Source organism: Sapajus apella, unplaced genomic scaffold, assembly GCF_009761245.1.
Source record: "Sapajus apella isolate SASKATOON/1434 unplaced genomic scaffold, GSC_monkey_1.0 scaffold98, whole genome shotgun sequence".
Lineage (NCBI taxonomy): Eukaryota > Metazoa > Chordata > Mammalia > Primates > Cebidae > Sapajus > Sapajus apella.
The window spans coordinates 724,490-741,832 of NW_022437038.1; the positions used below are offsets into that span (position 1 = coordinate 724,490).

At 33.1% G+C, this 17,343-nt stretch overlaps 1 long non-coding RNA gene across 1 annotated transcript; it reads right to left on the minus strand.

Annotated features, from left to right (window-relative positions):
- Positions 1 to 585: 585 nt before the first annotated feature.
- LOC116536115 lies at positions 586 to 16,846 on the minus strand. Its single transcript, XR_004262483.1, has 3 exons — positions 16,836 to 16,846; positions 9,219 to 9,224; positions 586 to 901 (listed from the first exon to the last, which is right to left on the minus strand). It is a non-coding gene; the product is annotated as an uncharacterized LOC116536115 (long non-coding RNA).
- Positions 16,847 to 17,343: the final 497 nt, after the last annotated feature.

Here is a 17,343-nt window from a genome sequence, read left to right on the forward strand (position 1 = left end):
TATTTATTAAATATCTTGTTATTGTTTTTAAAATCTCTTATGGTATTCTTACTGATTTTTTTCATCTTACTGGATAACATCTAACTGTTTAAATCGGGGTTGGCATTTATTTTTCTCTCTACAGGATCAGATTATAAATGTTTTAGACTTATGATCTTTGTTATGACTACTTATCTATGTCATCATAACACAAAAGAAGTCATAGATAATACTTAAATAAATGGATATGCTTGATTTACAATAAATTTTTATTTACAATAAGAGGCAACAGACAAAGTTTGGCCTGTGTGGCATAGTTTGCTGATACCTTGCTTAAAGAAACATTATAACATTATTATCACTTCCCATTATGATAGTGGATTTTTCTATTTATCTTGAAAATCTGCCTATTTTTACTTCCTATGTTTTATGCTATGCAGTAAGGTATGTAAGTTTAGAATTATCATATTATTTTTCTGTAAATTACACCTTACATTTTAATAATTGGATACTCTTGTATTTCCACTAATATATTTTTAATTTATAGTTTGGCTAATATTAACACAGCTGCATTTATTTTCTTTAATATTTTCCTTGCATAGCTCTTTTATCATCCATTTACTTTTAAATTTTCTGAATCCTTATGTTTTATATAGAACCCCTTGTATGTGGTTCTCTAAAAGAGCCCCATATAAACTGAATATATTTTTATCTTAAGTACAGTAGTTATACCTTTTACATTTATACCATGTCACTTAATGATAAGGATACATTCTGAGAAATGCATCTTTAAGTAATTTCATTGTATGAACATAAAAGAGATGGTGTAGCTTACATAAACCTAGATGGTGTAGCTTACTGCACGCATAGGCTCTATGGCATAGCCTACTGCTTCTAAGCTACAAACTTGTATAGCATGTTACTAAACTGGATACTGTAGGCAATTGTAACACAATGGTATTTGTGCATTGATATATATCTAAACAGAAATAAAGTAAAAGCACAGTATTATAATCTGAGAGGAACATTGTGGTATATGTGTTTCATCATTGACTAAAATGTTATGTGGTACATAACTGCACGTTATTGACATATATGAGTTTATATCTGCCATAGAATTTTATATTTGTCTTCTTTTTACTGTTCATTTTCTCTTTTTAGACTTAATAATTTTTGCTCTTTTTTTTTCCTACTAGCTTACATGCTATCTTCTTCTTCCATTCTTTAGTAGTCACCCTAGGATTTTTTAAATTTATATTTAAATTATTAATATAAAAATTATAATTCTTTACCATCCTGATCAGTAACAAGATCTTAAAAACTATTTAATTATGATAATGCCTCACATATATGTATTGATTTTATGTATTTTAATTATATCTCATTTGCTGATCCCCTTAGAAAAGTCATGAAAAATATCATTATTTTGATTTCAATCAGTTTTATTTTCCATTTCATGTAGATTTACCCTCACACTTATAATATTTATTTGGGTTTATTTCTCTTTTGTCTAAAACTGCATTCCTTAAAATTCCCCATAGAATCGTTTGTTTGCAAATTATCTACTTTTTTTTTTTTTGCCTACAAATATTTTTATTTTCCCTTGTTTTTTGAGAGAGTTTCATTGAACATGCAAATTTAGCTTATTTATTTCCTCACAGCACATTGAAAACATTATTCTAAAATCTTCTGGCTTTCATATTTGCTGTTGAGAAGCTCGCTATGTCTTTTTTAAAATAATCTGTCTTTTTTTACTGCTTTTAAGATGATGTATTTTTTGTGAGGAAGTTGGGTATTCTGCAGTTTCTCTCTGCTATCTAGTTTTATATTTCTTTTAACAATTTTATTTATATTTTGATAAAGTAGAAATTATAGTTTAATTAATCCCCATATATATACCTCATCCCACTTCAATATGTATCTACTCACAGTTAATCTTGTTTTATCTAGAATTATAGCCATCTCTACTTCTGAATCTTCAGATTATTTTGAAGCAAATCCCAGATACTGATTTTTCCGAGCAAAAATTAAGAAATATCTCTAAAAGATAAAAACTCTTTTATAAAAATATAACCATGTTAGCATTTTCATACCCCCAAATTTTAATAATAACTCCTTAATATGATTAAATATACAATAATAGTAAGAGTTATTCAGATAGTCTTTGAAATGTGCATTTTTCTCTTTTAAACTATGTGTTAGTCCATTCTTGCATTGCTATAAAGAAATACCTGAGACTGGATAATTTATAAAGAAAAGAGTTTTAATTGCCTCACTGTTCTGCAGACTGTACAAGCATGGCTCTAGCATCTGCTTCTGGTGAGGGCCTCAGGAAGCTTACAATCATGGCAGAAAACAAAGGAAGAGCAAGTGGCATCACATGGAAAAGGCAAAAGTGAGAGACATGGGGGAAGGTGAAACATTTTTAAAAATAACGGGTTCTCATATGAACTCATTGAGGAAGAACTCACTCATCACCAAGGGGATAGTGCTAAGCCATTCATAAAGGATCAGCCTCCAGGATGCAATACCTTGCACTAGGCCCCACCTCCAAAACTACAGGTCATATTTCAACATAAGATTTGGAAGGGACAAATATTCAAACATATTAAACTGTTTGTTTGAATCAGCATCAAATAACATTCATACATTATAATTGGTTAATGTATTAAGTCTCTTTAAGTCTCTTCATCTATGTACTTTGCTTTTTCATACAGTTTACATTTTTTTCTATAGACTGAATTCTGCAAATGCATTGTATATTTTCTTTAATTACCTTGCCTGGGACTCATTAGAATCTCTGAATCTGTAGAAGATTGTCTTTTATCAGTTTGGGGAATATATCAGTATTTGTTTCTTTACATATTGCCTTTGCCTCATTCTCCCTTTCTTCTCCTTCTAAAACTCTGAGATTTGTATACTAATCTCCATCTCGCTTAACCTCTTATGTTTCCAAAACTGATTTGGGATGGATTCTGCAAGGCATCTTGGAGCATTACCGATTAGAAACAATTTTAATGAAACTCTAAACATGATGTTCTTTGGACTACTCAGGTAGTACAAAATTTAGGCTGCAAAGCCATATGAGGGCAACATTGTTGCTATAAATTATCAAGGGAAATGAAGTTTTTTTTTCCTTTTACTTAGCAGGATTGTTCAAAATCAGCAAGTTCTCTTTCTAATCCCTGAATGTATATGTTCACACTCAATACTAAGGATAATGCACTTGAGAGGTCCAACTTTATTTGGTGAGGGTGGCCTTATTCTATTAGACTCTGAATTGTGAGTGGTCTTTGGGATGTTTTTCCTGTACCACTTTCCCTGTGAGTTGGTGAAAACCGAAGCACAAGTTCATTTGGTATGGAAACTATCTTAAGAGCAGAACAATATTTTTCTGCTTTTAATTAAGTTTTAGAATTTTAATATTCTCACTTTCCTATCAGCTAGTGAATGAATTTATATTTTTAAAAGCATATTTCATTCAGTATATTTATTTTCAGAGCAAAATAGGTCAGAAGGTTGTGTGTGTGTGAGTGTACCTCTTTTTTTGGTGTGTTTTTTTTTTTTTAACTCACACAGGTGTAAAGTCAACGGCTCCATTTTCTAGCATAGAATTCTCTGCTATATAAGAGCAAACAAAATGAGATAAGCTTATTTTACAGATTTACCCTAATCTCTTTGCTATCATCCTTAGTGGCAGTTAGTTCATTTGTTTGTCTATAATACATTAGTCAAGCTTATATAATGGAATTTATACTTTTTAAAAAGATTTATACATTGCTTCATTAGATATCTCACATTAATTGGTTATGAAATCTTAGATGAGTAACTTAAACTTTGTGATATTTTTCTACTTGTGTAAAGTGGAAGTGTTAATCCTACCTGACAACCTACTGAACAACAAATGATAATGAGATAATATATGGGAACATGTTTTGAAATTCAATATAATGCTTGATAATGCATGATGTTAATATTACTAAACAGATCTCCTTTTTATCATAACTTAGGCACCCTATTTAACAGAGTGTTTACTTTTTTTTTACTAAGTGGCTCAAAGTGACATTTTAAAAATCAGTGATAGTTAACTTTTTTTTGCCTCTTTTCTATATAAAAAATATCTTACTTTATAGCACAATTTCACATGAAATGATAGATAATTTTATGAGAATTTTACAACAAACTCTAACCTACTGGATTTGAATAAATCTCACAAAGTAAAAAATGTCAATTACCTTTTTTAAGCATATGAAGACCAAATACTTACCCTGTGTATTTTGTATTGTTTATACTATTATTTGCTAATCTTTTAATTCTGGGTTAGATTTCTGGATCTCTAATTCATCTATGACATACAATTAGTTTCCTTGGGGCATATTAATGGATATATTCATGTATCACTGAAAATATAACCTTATAAATTAATTTGTCATACTGCATAGTAATTCCAATACCCACATATGCTTATTCTGACAGATTACTCAAGAGGAGGGATGCCAGATGTAGGTGATGGGGAGGAAGGCAGCAAATCACACTGCTACGTGTGTACCTATGCAACAATCTTACATGTTCTTCACATGTATCTCAAAACCTAAAATGCAATAAAATAAATAAATGGGGGAAAAAAATAAGGTAAATTTCTAATTAAATACACAAGTTTTTTTATAGAGCAAAACTGATAAACTTGATGAAGCAAAAAGGAAGAATATGACAATTATAAGTTTGATCAAATTATGTTATGTACTGATTGTGCCATACATAACCAACATTCATAAAAATATCAACTTAAACCAAAATAAAAATTCAAGGCTGGCTCTCCTCATTGTGTTTCTACTCTCAAAATATTACACCCACATGATGATTTCTCATCCCAAATAACTCTATTTCTGACCCTAAGTCTTTGAAAAGATAAATGCAGTTCTGAAGTCTACAAGTACAATTCTGAAGTCTACTAATACTAGAAAATTATCAGATATCTAATGAATCAAATATATCTTTCAGAAGTGACAAAATATAAATATTTACCATAATTCTTTACTGTGCTCAAATCATACGTGTTAAGAAAACGAGTAACACAGTTGATTTATCTACATCATGGTAGTCAAACACATGAAATGAATATTATAAATCTTTAAAAAGTAAGCATAGCTTCAAGATATAAAGTTAAAGAAAATAAAAATGAAGGGAATTTAGTTACATTTGAACATGATTTGAAAGGTGAGCATTACTACTCAATCTTATTTTTGATGATGATTTGATCAATAAGGTCCCCAATGCAAGTAAAAAAAAAAAAAATGAGCTCCTGTTTTAAAAAAATGTATGGCCTTAATTAATACAGTTTGATTCAATTTAATTTAATACATTTATTGAGACTTTACTAGGCCTAGTGGACCATTGTAGGAGTTAAGAGTTCTCCAAAGATGAGTAAGAGGCAATTCTAATCCTCCAAGGGTTCTAAAGTAGTATAGGAGTCAGACATATAAATACACATACATCTAATGAACACAACAACAGAGGAATAATGTACCATAGGAATATGGTAGAAGGAGAAATTAGTTTTGATTAAAGTTATCGGTTTTTATCTTAAAGTCAGCAATGACTAATATAACCTTATCTCTATGTGGTATAAAAGCAAACAAGGCTAAATATTTTAAACTGGAAACACAAAGTTCTTGCAAAGTATTTTCTCATTTATAGTTATTGTACATGTGTCATAAAACATTATTTAAGATACCCTGCTATGTTTATAGATCCCAGTAGTTAAAAAAATTATATAGAATAAAGCTAGATGGAATAAGATCTAGTGTTCAGTAGCATAAATTGGGCAACTATAGTAAAGAAAAATTTACCGTGTATTTCAAAATAACCACAAGAGTGGAATTGAAATGTTTTACCATTTCTTTACAAAGAAATGGTAAATTCTTGAGGTGATGAACATCCAAATTACACTGATTTAATCATTACACAATGTTTGCATATCACCTTTACCTGACAGATATGTAAAACTATTATATATCCATAATATTTTTAAAAAAGAAAACTGGTTTGCAGTTGTGGAATGCTAGATGAGAGTGATGAATATCTTCATTACATTCAAGCATGTTATCATTTCAGATATTAATAATTTATATTTCTAGAAATTTAGACATGGAAAGAAACATAAAGGTTCTGTAGTCAATCTCCTCATTCTATAAATGAAGAACTGAGACCCAGAGAGGTGAATTGGTTTGGTGAAAGTCAAACAGTGGGTTAGTGGAAGAGCTGGGTTTAGTATTCTAAGTTTGGTGCTGCCCACCAAGCTGTTTCAGAAGAGTAGGGTACGTACGTTAATGAAATAATTTAATAGATTTCACAATTAATTTTAAAGAAAAAAATGAACTACTATTTAATATAAATGAAATATCAACTTTTAATCCATATGTTAAAGTTTCTGGAGCTGAAAACTAAAATTCTGAGACAGTGTCAAAATATTATCTGGGGGTTGTCATGGCAACTTTTTAGAAAGTGTTTTTGAAAAATCATTGTAGAGTTTTGTAATATGTACTGGCAGGTGTCTGATTAAAATGTCAGAATAGATTCAGTTGAAGAAAATCTATAGAACTTGAGCTTCTGAAAAACCTGTAAAGGAGTCCACAGTTTTAAATTTTGTTATCTTCATCTAACCCTACAATTAAAAAGTAGATACTTATATAAATATTTAGACATTTATAGTTTCCAAATTAGAATTGCAAACACCTTGTAAAGCACAAGAAAATTACAGGTTAAAATGTTAAGTTTGCAAAAGAAGATGATCTTATTACTAGATTACTCAGAAGTCATTATCAAGGCAGACAAGAGGTCATCTCTCATGAAACTTACATAATAATGAAGAGACATAGGCAATAAGCAAACAAGCAAAAATATATAAGATAGTGATAAATTGCGCAAAGAAATAAAATATGTTGCTAAAGAGTGTGGATGTTTTGCTTTGGATGGATGGTCAGAAATAAGTTTCTTTAAGAAAAGTAGTATTTGCATTGAGATCTGAATGACAAGAAGAAAGCAGATTTACAGAGGTCAGAAGAAAGCAGTAAAGTGATTTTTCTGGGAACTCTATCTTCTTGAAGTGCTTCAGATAAATTAAAATGAGAAAGAAATACAGCCTTGTGCCTCATACATCACTGTATTTCTTTCTCATTTTCATTGATGTTTCAGTCAAGGACAGACCACACATAAGACGGTAGCCCCATAAGATTATAATGGAGCTGAAAAATTCCTATTGCCTAGTGACCTAAAGAGATCATCTGGCTTAGTGAAAGTCACTCAGTGGGTTAGTGGCAGAGCTGGGTTTAGTATTATGTTTGGTGCTGTAACTTTGTAGCACAATGCATTACTCATGTGGTTGTGGTGATGCTGGTTTAAAAAAATCCACTGTGCTACCAGTTACATAAAAGGATAGCACATACAATTATGTACAGTAAATAATACTTAATAATGATAGTAAATGGCTATGTTAGTGGTTTATGTATTTACTATACTATACATTTTATTGTTATTTTAGAGTCTACTCCTTCTACTTATAGAGCATAAAAGTTAACTGTAAAACGGCCTCAGGCCTGTCCTTCAGATGGTATCCAGAAGAAGGCACTGTTATCATAAGAGATGACAGTTCTACATGTGTTATTATACCTGAAGACCTTCCACTGGGACAAGACATGAAAGTGAAAGACAGTGATAATGATGATCCTAACCCTGTGTAGGCCTAGGCTAATGTGTGTGTTGGTGTCTCAGTTTCTAAAACATAATTTTAAAGAGTGAGAAAATATTAATAATAATATTTTTAAAATAGAAGAAAGCATATAGAATAAGGAAATAATAGAAATTATTTTTGTACAGTTGTACAATGCAATTGTGTGCTGACCCATTTTTTCCTAGTGTTCCATTATTGGAATGCTAAGCATGTGAAAGTTATTTATCTCCTACTGCTAAAGGTCATCACCAAGGTCTGATTGCAAAAATTCAAAAAATTGCAACCTCAGGCAACCATGCGTTTTAAGCTACATGTTATTATAAGAGTCAAAAAGTTTTGAAAAATTAAAAATGTCTAAAGTAAAAGAGTTATAGTAAACTAAGGCTAATTTATTTTTTAAGAAAAATTTAAAAAATAAATTAAGTGTAGCCAAAGTGTATGGTATTTATAAAATCTACAGTAGTATACTATAACATTGTAGGCCTTCACCTTCACTACCTGCTTGCTCACTGATTCACCTGGAGCAATTTCTTGCAATCTCCATTCAGGGCAAGTGCCCTATAAAGGCATACCCCATTTGTATCATATTCTTACTGTGCCTTTTTTAGATTTAGATACTTTTAGATACACAAATACTTGCCATTGTTGTTATGGTTACCTACAGGATTCAGTACAGTAACATGCTGTACAGGTTTGTTACCTAAGAACAACAGGCTATACCATATGGGGCTAAGTATGTGGTAGGCTATATATACCATCTAGGTCTGTACATTCTATGATGTTAGACAATGATGAAATCATCCAAGGATTTATTCCTCAATGTATTTTTATCTTTAAGTGGCTGCATAAGCAGTGGAATATGGTTGCAAATGTGTATATTTGAATACACGCCATCTAAGAAAAAGCTGTCTTTCATCAGAGTGTATCAGAATCAGTTAGCTGTTGAGTATCCACAATGTGTCACCATTGGTCAATATGCCTTTAGAACTAAAAATTATATAAACTAATATTTGGTGACAAGAACCCAGACCGTCTGAAAATGAGGCTTAATTTTCTCAGAAAACCAAAAGACATAGTTATTATATATATATTCCTATGAAATATTCATTTTATTAATGAATTATAAGAAATAATTTTAGAAAGAAAATACAATTTTCTAGTTGAGAATTTCTTAATATTGAATGCATAGGATTTATATGTGTAGTAAAGATATTGAAACACTTATAGTTTAAAATAGTTTTTTTTTAATTTAAATACAGAATACTCAGAGCGTTTGTTAAATATAGTTGACCTTTTAAAATCTATAAATTTTCAGGTATGAGCCATAAAATTAACATCTTCCAAAACAGTGTTATATGGAATCTCAGATTAGTTGATACAAATATAGTCCAGCTATTTCACTTAGCAGACGTGGTAAAGAAGGTCCACAGAACTTAACTCACTTCACCTCTTAGCAGCTGTATTAGTATCCTACTGCAGTTATAACAAACTAGAAACTTAACAGCAGTACCTATTCCTATTTATTTTCTCACCGTCTCTGTAGGTCAGAAGTCCAGGTAGGATCAACTGAGTTATCTTCTTTGGGTCTTACAAGACTGAAATTGATATATCAACAGGTCTGGGCTTTTCTCTGAAGCCTCAGGAGAAAAATAATATTTTCAAAGTCTGTAGAATTGAGGTACTTGTTTCTTTGCTGGCTACCAACTGGGGTTGGTTATCTGGTCTTAGAAGCTGCACACATTTCTTCTAATGTGGTCTCCATCTTCAAGCAACAGTGACACATCAAGTCCTTTATGCTTTCAGTCTTCCTAACCTCCTCTTCTGCCAGAGAAAGCTATCTGTGCTTAAGGGCTCATGTCCACCGTTTCATTGGACCACCTGAACAATCACGGATATTCTTACTATCTCAAGGTCAAGTGTGTCATATAACATACATAATTACAGGAGTGATGTCTCATCATATCCACATGTTTTAGAGATCAGAGTAAAACATCTTTAGGAGGCTATTTTAGAAATCATGCCTATCACAGCAGCAGACCTGAAACAAGAATCAAAATCTTTTTACTGTAGATCCAGTATTTTCTCTTATCCTGTTTAAAATCAGTAACTGGGTTTCCATAAATATATGAATCATTGAATTGATGTGGAAAACATAATTTATGTTATATTTAGTGTATTCTTAATATCTGCATATATAATCTGAAGAAGAGTTGTGATTGACATGTTTTCTCTCAAAGATCCTTGTTCTTTTATTATAAAGAGATTTGTAAACAGATTATCCATTTGTCATTTTCAATAATCACATTTCATTTTTCTTTTTTAATTAAAAGATTAGATGGCATATTACTTGTATTAGTGTAACAAAAGGCAAATCTAATAACAATCACAATGCATTTTATTCCTTTGTAGGCATGAAAATTTAAAGTAATTTGTTTCTTTATTTGCACCAATAGAATTGCTAATGGATTAATCATCATGGAATAAAAGGTAACAAACTATAAGTGTTAATTAAATACCCAGATGATGTTCAGTGATTATTTTCCAGGCCATAGTAATTCTTATAATTCTCTTAATTAACAGTATTATTTTTGCATATAGTCTTGCAGTCATTGTGAATTATTTCTGACACTAAAAATAATAATCAATTTTTATTAGAGGTATGACAATTTTCTAAAGTGAAAAATATCATCTACTAAGGAAGCTGAAGGATAATTTTACTAATATACAAGTATAATTCTCAGTCTTAAAGCAAAGTATAGTGAACATCTCATTGTATTTTTTGGTCTAGAATGACTTCCACTTTTTTTCTGATAAATTCAACCTTGTTCTTTTGGGGCGCTACCTCTTATCCACTCTGTGGTTCTAATGGTATTTACAAAATAGAACCCAATCTCCTGGTCATAAGCATGACTACCTGTTCTACTGATATGGTTTGGCCCTGTTTCCCATCCAAATCTAATTTTGAATTGTACTCTCATAATTCCAATATGTTGTGGGAGGGACTTGGTGGGAGATAATTTGAATCATGGGGGTGGCTTTGCCCATACTGTTCTCATGGTAGTGAATAAGTCTCACAAGATCTGATGGTTTTATCAGGGGTTTCTGCTTTTGTATCTTCCTCATTTTTTTCTTGCTGCCGCCAAGTAGGAAGTGCCTTTCACCTCCTGCCATGATTCTGAGATCTCCCCAGCCCTGTGGAGCTGTAAATCCAATTGAATTGCTTTTTTCTTCCCAGTCTCAGATATGTCTTTATCAGCAGCATGAAAACAAACTAATGCAGTAAATTCATACCAGTATAGTGTTATGTTGCTGAAAAGATACCCAAAAATGTAGAAGTGACTTTGGAACTGGGTAACAGGCAGATATTGGAACAGTTTGAAGGGCTCAGAAGAAGACAGGAAAATGTGAAAAAGTTTGGAACTTCCTAGAAACTTGATGAATGACTTTGTCCAAAATGCTGATAGTAAAATGGACAATAAAATTCAGACTGAGGTGGTCTCTGATGGAGATAAGAAACTTGTTGGGAACTGGAGCAAAGGTAACTCTTGTTATGTTTAATCAAAGAGACTGGTGACATTTACCCCCTGCCCTAGAGGTTTGTGAAACTTCGAACTTGAAAAACATGATTTAGGGTATCTGGTGGAAGAAATTTCTAGGGAGCAAAGCATTCAAGAGGTGACTCTTGAATTGAAGCAGAGCATAAAAGTTTGGAAAATTTGCAGCCTGACTATGTGATAGGAAAACAAACAAACAACAACAACAACAAAACATTTTCTGGGGAAAAATTCAAGCCAGCTGAAGAAGCTGCATAAGTAGCAAGAAGCCTAATGTTAATCCCCAAGACCATGGGGAAAGTGTCTCCAGGCCATGTCAGGAAACTTCACAGCAGCCCCTCCCATCACAGGCCCAAAGGCCCAGGAGAAAAAAGTGGTTTCCTGGGAGGGGCCCAGGGTCCCTGTGCTGTGTGCAGCCTTGGGACTTGGTGCCCTGTGTCCCAGCTCCTCCAGCCATGGCTTAAAGGGGCCAACATGCAGCTCAGGCTGTGGCTTCACAGTGTGGAAGATCCAAGCCTTGGCAGCTTCCATGTGGTGTTGAGCCTGCAGGTGAACAGAAGTCAAGAATTGAGGTTTGGGAACCTCTGCCTAGATGTGAGATGTATGGAAACACCAGGATGCCAAGAAAAAAAGTTTGTTGCAGGGGTGGAGTCCTCATGGAGATCCTCTGCTAGGGCAATGTGGAAGGGAAATGTGGGGTCAGAGCCCCCACACAGTATTCCTACTAGGGCACCACCTAGTGGAGCTGTGAGAAGAGGACCACTTCAGACCCCAGAATGGTAGATCTACCGATGGTTTGCACGGTGCACGCAGAAGAGCCACAGACAACATCAGCCCAGGAAAGCAGCCGGGAGTGAGACTGTACCCTGCAAAGCCACAGGGGTGGAGCTTCCTGTGATCATGGAAACCCACTTTTTGCATCAGTGTGACCTGGATGCGAGACCCGGAGTCAAAGGAGATCATTTTGGAGCTTTTAAATTTAACTTCCCCACAGGATTTCGGACCTGCATGGGCCCTGTAACCCCTTCATTTTGGCCAATTTCTCCCATTTGGAATGGCTGTATTTACCCAATATCTGTACCCCCATTGCATCTAGGAAATAACTAGCTCACTTTTGATTTTACAGGCTCATAGATGGAAGTGAGTTGCCTTGTTTCAGATAAGACTTTGAATTGTGGACTTTTGGGTTAATGCTGAAATCAATTAAGACTTTGGGGGAATGTTGGGAAGGCATGATTGGTTTTTAAATGTGAGGATGTAAGATTTGGCGTGGTCAGGGACAGAATGATATGGTTTAGCTCTGTTGTCTCACCCAAATCTCATCTTGAATTTTACCCCCATAATTTCCACTTTGTGGGAGAAACCCAGTAAGACATAATTTAAATGAGTTTCCCCCATACTGTTCTCATAGTAGTGAATAAGTCTCATGAGATCTAATGATTTTATCAGGGGTTTCTGCTTTTGCAACTGACTTGTTTTCTCTTGCCACCACCATTTAAGAATTGCCTTTCAGTTCCTGCCATGATTCTGAGGCCTCCCCAGCTATGTGAAACTGTAAGTCAAATTAAACCTCTTTTTCTTCCTAGTCTCAGCTATGTCTTTATCCACAGTGTGAAAACAAACTAACACCTACCCAGGCCTGATAATTTATAATACCCTAGTTCCTTGGCCTCGATGAGTCTCCTAAAGAAAAGTGCCCAAGACAACCAAAATCCTGTTCTCAAATTTCATATATGAACACAGGGAAAGAAGATTTTCTTTTTTATGTTGGGTTTGAAAGCTAGAGAAATATACAACTGATGCCATCTGCAGGTATGGCATCTCCCAACTCCCACTGCCAAACTGAGAAAGCCCTTATTAAATGGGAAAGAGATGAGTCAACAAAAACGGATAGATATAAATCGATATGAAATAAGCAAGAGATAAGCTGAGAAACTACAGCATGGTTTTATTTCTGAAAAAAAATTTACTCTTGACATTTCAGTTGCATGAGGCAATTAGTTACCTTTTTGTTGTTATTTTTACTAATTTGTAACGTGTAACCCAAAGATCATTGACTAGTACCTTTGGATGCATTGAATTAGATGTACCCTTGGTAAATTGAATTAGATGACCAGTTTGACTTTAAGCATAGAAAGACAGTATCACTGCTGCTACCTTTTTTTGGTCCAATCTACTATCATTTCCCACATTGATTATTGCAGTAGCTTCCAAATTGATCTCTTTGTTTCCACCCTTGCTCCAAGAGACTATTTTTATCACGGCAGCCATAGGTCTGATTGTGTCATGCCTTTGCTCAAAATTCTTTGATGAATGGTCATTTATATTGAAGATTAAATACATTACATTAAGGAAGCACACAGCAGTTCTTTAAACTTTAAGACATATCACAATCACAAGGTGATTTGCTGAAATGCAGATTCATGGCCCAGCACTAAGAAATTTCAAATCCAGAGAATTGGCCTGTTTTCTATATTCCACCCTTTGAGTAACATCAAGTAAGGGTTCTAGAGGCTTAACATTATTTTACTAACAAGAATGTGGTAGCTTTTAGCTAAAGCAATTACTAAGCTTTGGAAATAATAATCTGCTTTCTAATAATTAGTTCTTCATAGCTCATTTTTTTTAAGGTCCAATGCAAAGGAATATACCCCATTTTTCAATTTGAGTCTTGAGATGTTATCCTATATATGCCACTATTTTTTAATCCTAACCTTCAGTTTTTCTTAGTTTAGCTCTGATACATATCCTTTTAACTCATCGTTATTAAGTGAATCATCTAAGTCAACTACAAGTCAGTTGATTTTTTTTTATTTAACTCCATCACAACTTCATATGCTCAAAACTGAATTTAGTCAATGCTAATTGGCTTTTCTCCTGCCTGGCTTTCTGTAATGTACTGATGGGCATTTTCCTTTCTTTTAATTTTCTTTCTTTCTTTCTTTTTTTTTTTTTTTTGAGACAGAGTTTTCCGCTTGTTGCCCAGGCATGATCTTGGCTCATTGCAACCCCTGCCTCCTGGGTTCAAGTGATTCTCTTGCTTCAGCCTCCCAAAGTAGTTGGGATTACAGGCATGTGTCACCATGCCCAGCTAATTTTGTACTTTTAGTAGAGGTGGGGTTTCTCCATGTTGGTCAGGCCAGTCTCAAACTCCCAGTCTCAGGTGATCGGCCCACCTCAGCATCCCAAAGTACTGGGATTGCAGGCGTGAGCCACCGCACCCGAAACTGATCTGCCCTTTCATTCACATTGCTTGTTTTATAATTTAGTCACTTACTAACCTAATCATCTTGTTTTTTGATTCAATACTGCACCATCTATATCGATATTCTTCACTAATACTTCTTTTATTCCCAATAAGAAAAAAAGTAATGTTGGACAGTTAAGATCTTTGGCCAACTTGCAAACTTTCTATCTGCATCTTTATTTTTGCTTTATTGTTCCCTGTAAATAATTATAAAACAGAAATCTTGCTTTTTATTGAATTTTACCTCACTTCTTGAAAGTTGACATTTGGACAGCTGATTTGCTGACTCTAACCACAATCCTTTGGTTAGTTTTGGAATGTAAATAACACCCATAGTTTTATTTAAACAATTTTCTAATTATTTTTCTAATTATTATACTTCAACAATGTAAGCTTCCACTTTCACATAATTTTTATGCAATTTAGCCTTCGGCATGCAAATTCTACATATACTATTACACAACCAATAAATTATTGATTTGATAAAAATTATTCAAAGCAACACTGCTTCTAAATTATATATTCATATTCCCCAAAATGCATTCTAATTATATCTGCAGAAATAAGTTACACTAAAGGATCCTCAAACATAAAAACTGAAAAATGGTTAATTTAGTATACACAAATGTAGTGCTGAGGAGAGTTTTTTCAAATACCTTTGTACCTGTGCATTGTATTAAAAGTTGTTCAAGGTAAAGGAACATGGGAATAGAATCCATTGAAAGAGTCCTATTAGGACTCTTAGGGTCCTATGAGTCCTAATAGGACTCATCAAGAGACAATCTGTGAGTAGGCATAAGCCTTGAGTCATTATACGTCTATTATGGTCCCAGAAACCTTCCCAGATAATGAAAAACAAATCTGATCTAAGCCTTAAGATGTTGCTCTTCCAGGAATATATACAAAACTTATTCATAACCAAAGAATTGTGTTATTAGTAGGGTCATATTTAGAATAAGAGCTACTCTAAAATGAATATGTGTTTCATTATAAACACAGAAAAAATACAGATATTATAAGTCTTCACTGCTGAAAATCATTTGAAAGGACAGAGGCAAGACAGAGCCAATAGATTAGAGCATTACACATTGCTGTGTAACAGACAAAACTATAGGTTCACAGATTTGTGATGCTGTGAACAGGACCGCACTTGCTGTGTTTTCAAATTACACATTTCCACTTGAAGCCTAGATTTATTAAACTGTGGAATCCTATTTTTGAGAAGTGGCAACAAATGACATTGGTAAATGACTTGCCAAGAAACACAGTACTTGTTCCATTAGCAACCATATGAGCCATAACGGTCTTAAAATATTTGTATTCCTTACTTTTAAAATAAAGGTTTTTTCGTGAGTATTATATTCTGTGATGGCTTCCTCTTTGTGTTGTGTTAGTTACTGATGTTTGCGGACATAATGGAACTCTTTTTGAACTACACCTTTCAATTTGTTATAAATATATTCCCATAGATTTAGGGAGAATTAATAAATGATTAGTGCCAAACGTGAGCCTACACTGATATTTATCATTAACTCCTTAATTATTACTGTGTTGGAAAGTGGATCTTGTGCAGATATGTACATTAGATTCTTATACCTTTTTTATCAATTCAAATATATATTGCAAAGATTGCAACCTCAATTATAGGATTTAGTTGATTTCAAAGTCACTATATTTGTGGAGAAATAGTAAAAACATATTTTTTTAAAAAGCTGTTTATGTAAAAACTATTGTCCTTTTCATAGATAAATACTAACTAGAAATAATGTTAGGATAGACAAGTCAGCTAATTAATGTTTGACTTTTGTTAAGGACAGGGTTTGTTTGGCTTCCTTTCCTCTTTTTTTATAAAAAAATGTATAGCATGTTCAATAATTGTGTTTATTATACATGTTGCCAAGAAGTCACTTCTGCTTTCTATTTTTTCTTATGTTTTAATCTTCTGCTGACCTTGTTATAGGTTGGGACAAAAGTAATTGCCATTATTTTTAATGGCAAAAACCGTAATCACTTTTGCACCTATCTAATACAAACATTTCTTATTTCAGAGCAATTAACTTCAGAAAAATGCACAGTTACACTGCTTTGTCTATTTTACTCATGCTACTAATTTTTGTATTTATAATAGGCAGTATACAAGTTATATGATTCATTAATCTTTCACATACTATTTTCTTCCTTTTAAAGCAAAGTTGATCTCATCCTTCTCTTTGATATTATTTGATCCTACCTCCATGTGTAGAATGTTGTAAAAATTCTGCTACATTGAGACACCACAGTTTTTCTCCAAGTTATAGGCATTGTTTTTAGAAATCACTTATATAACTAACATTAAATTGAAATTGTTATTCATTTATGAATTATTTGATTTAACAAATATTTTTGATGAATTTCTAGGTACTGTATTAAGCTAAGTACCTCTTATGTAGAAACAAAGTGCCTGCTTTCATAAACTTTACATTCCCGGTGTCACTCTACTGCCCCATTCATTAAACATATTTCCAAAAGCATCATGCCAAGTGAAATGAAGGCATATAATTTTTCATTTATTTGATATGAAGACAAGCACTGGATTTATGCTTCTTCTCTCTAATCGCTCTCTCATTCTTTCTCTAGAAATAATCTAGAAAAATCTTTATAGCATGGAAATCAGATTGTGTCTCTTGTCCCCTTCAAACAGAACAATGTCATTTGATGCACTTAGAATAAAGTCCTAGTGATTTACAGGAGTCCATGACTTTTAGCCACTGCTGCCTCTTCAATCTTAGTTCATGCCACTCTCATATTTGATTCTTGTGCTCCAGTGAGAGTGGCCTTTCCATTCCTTGAATATG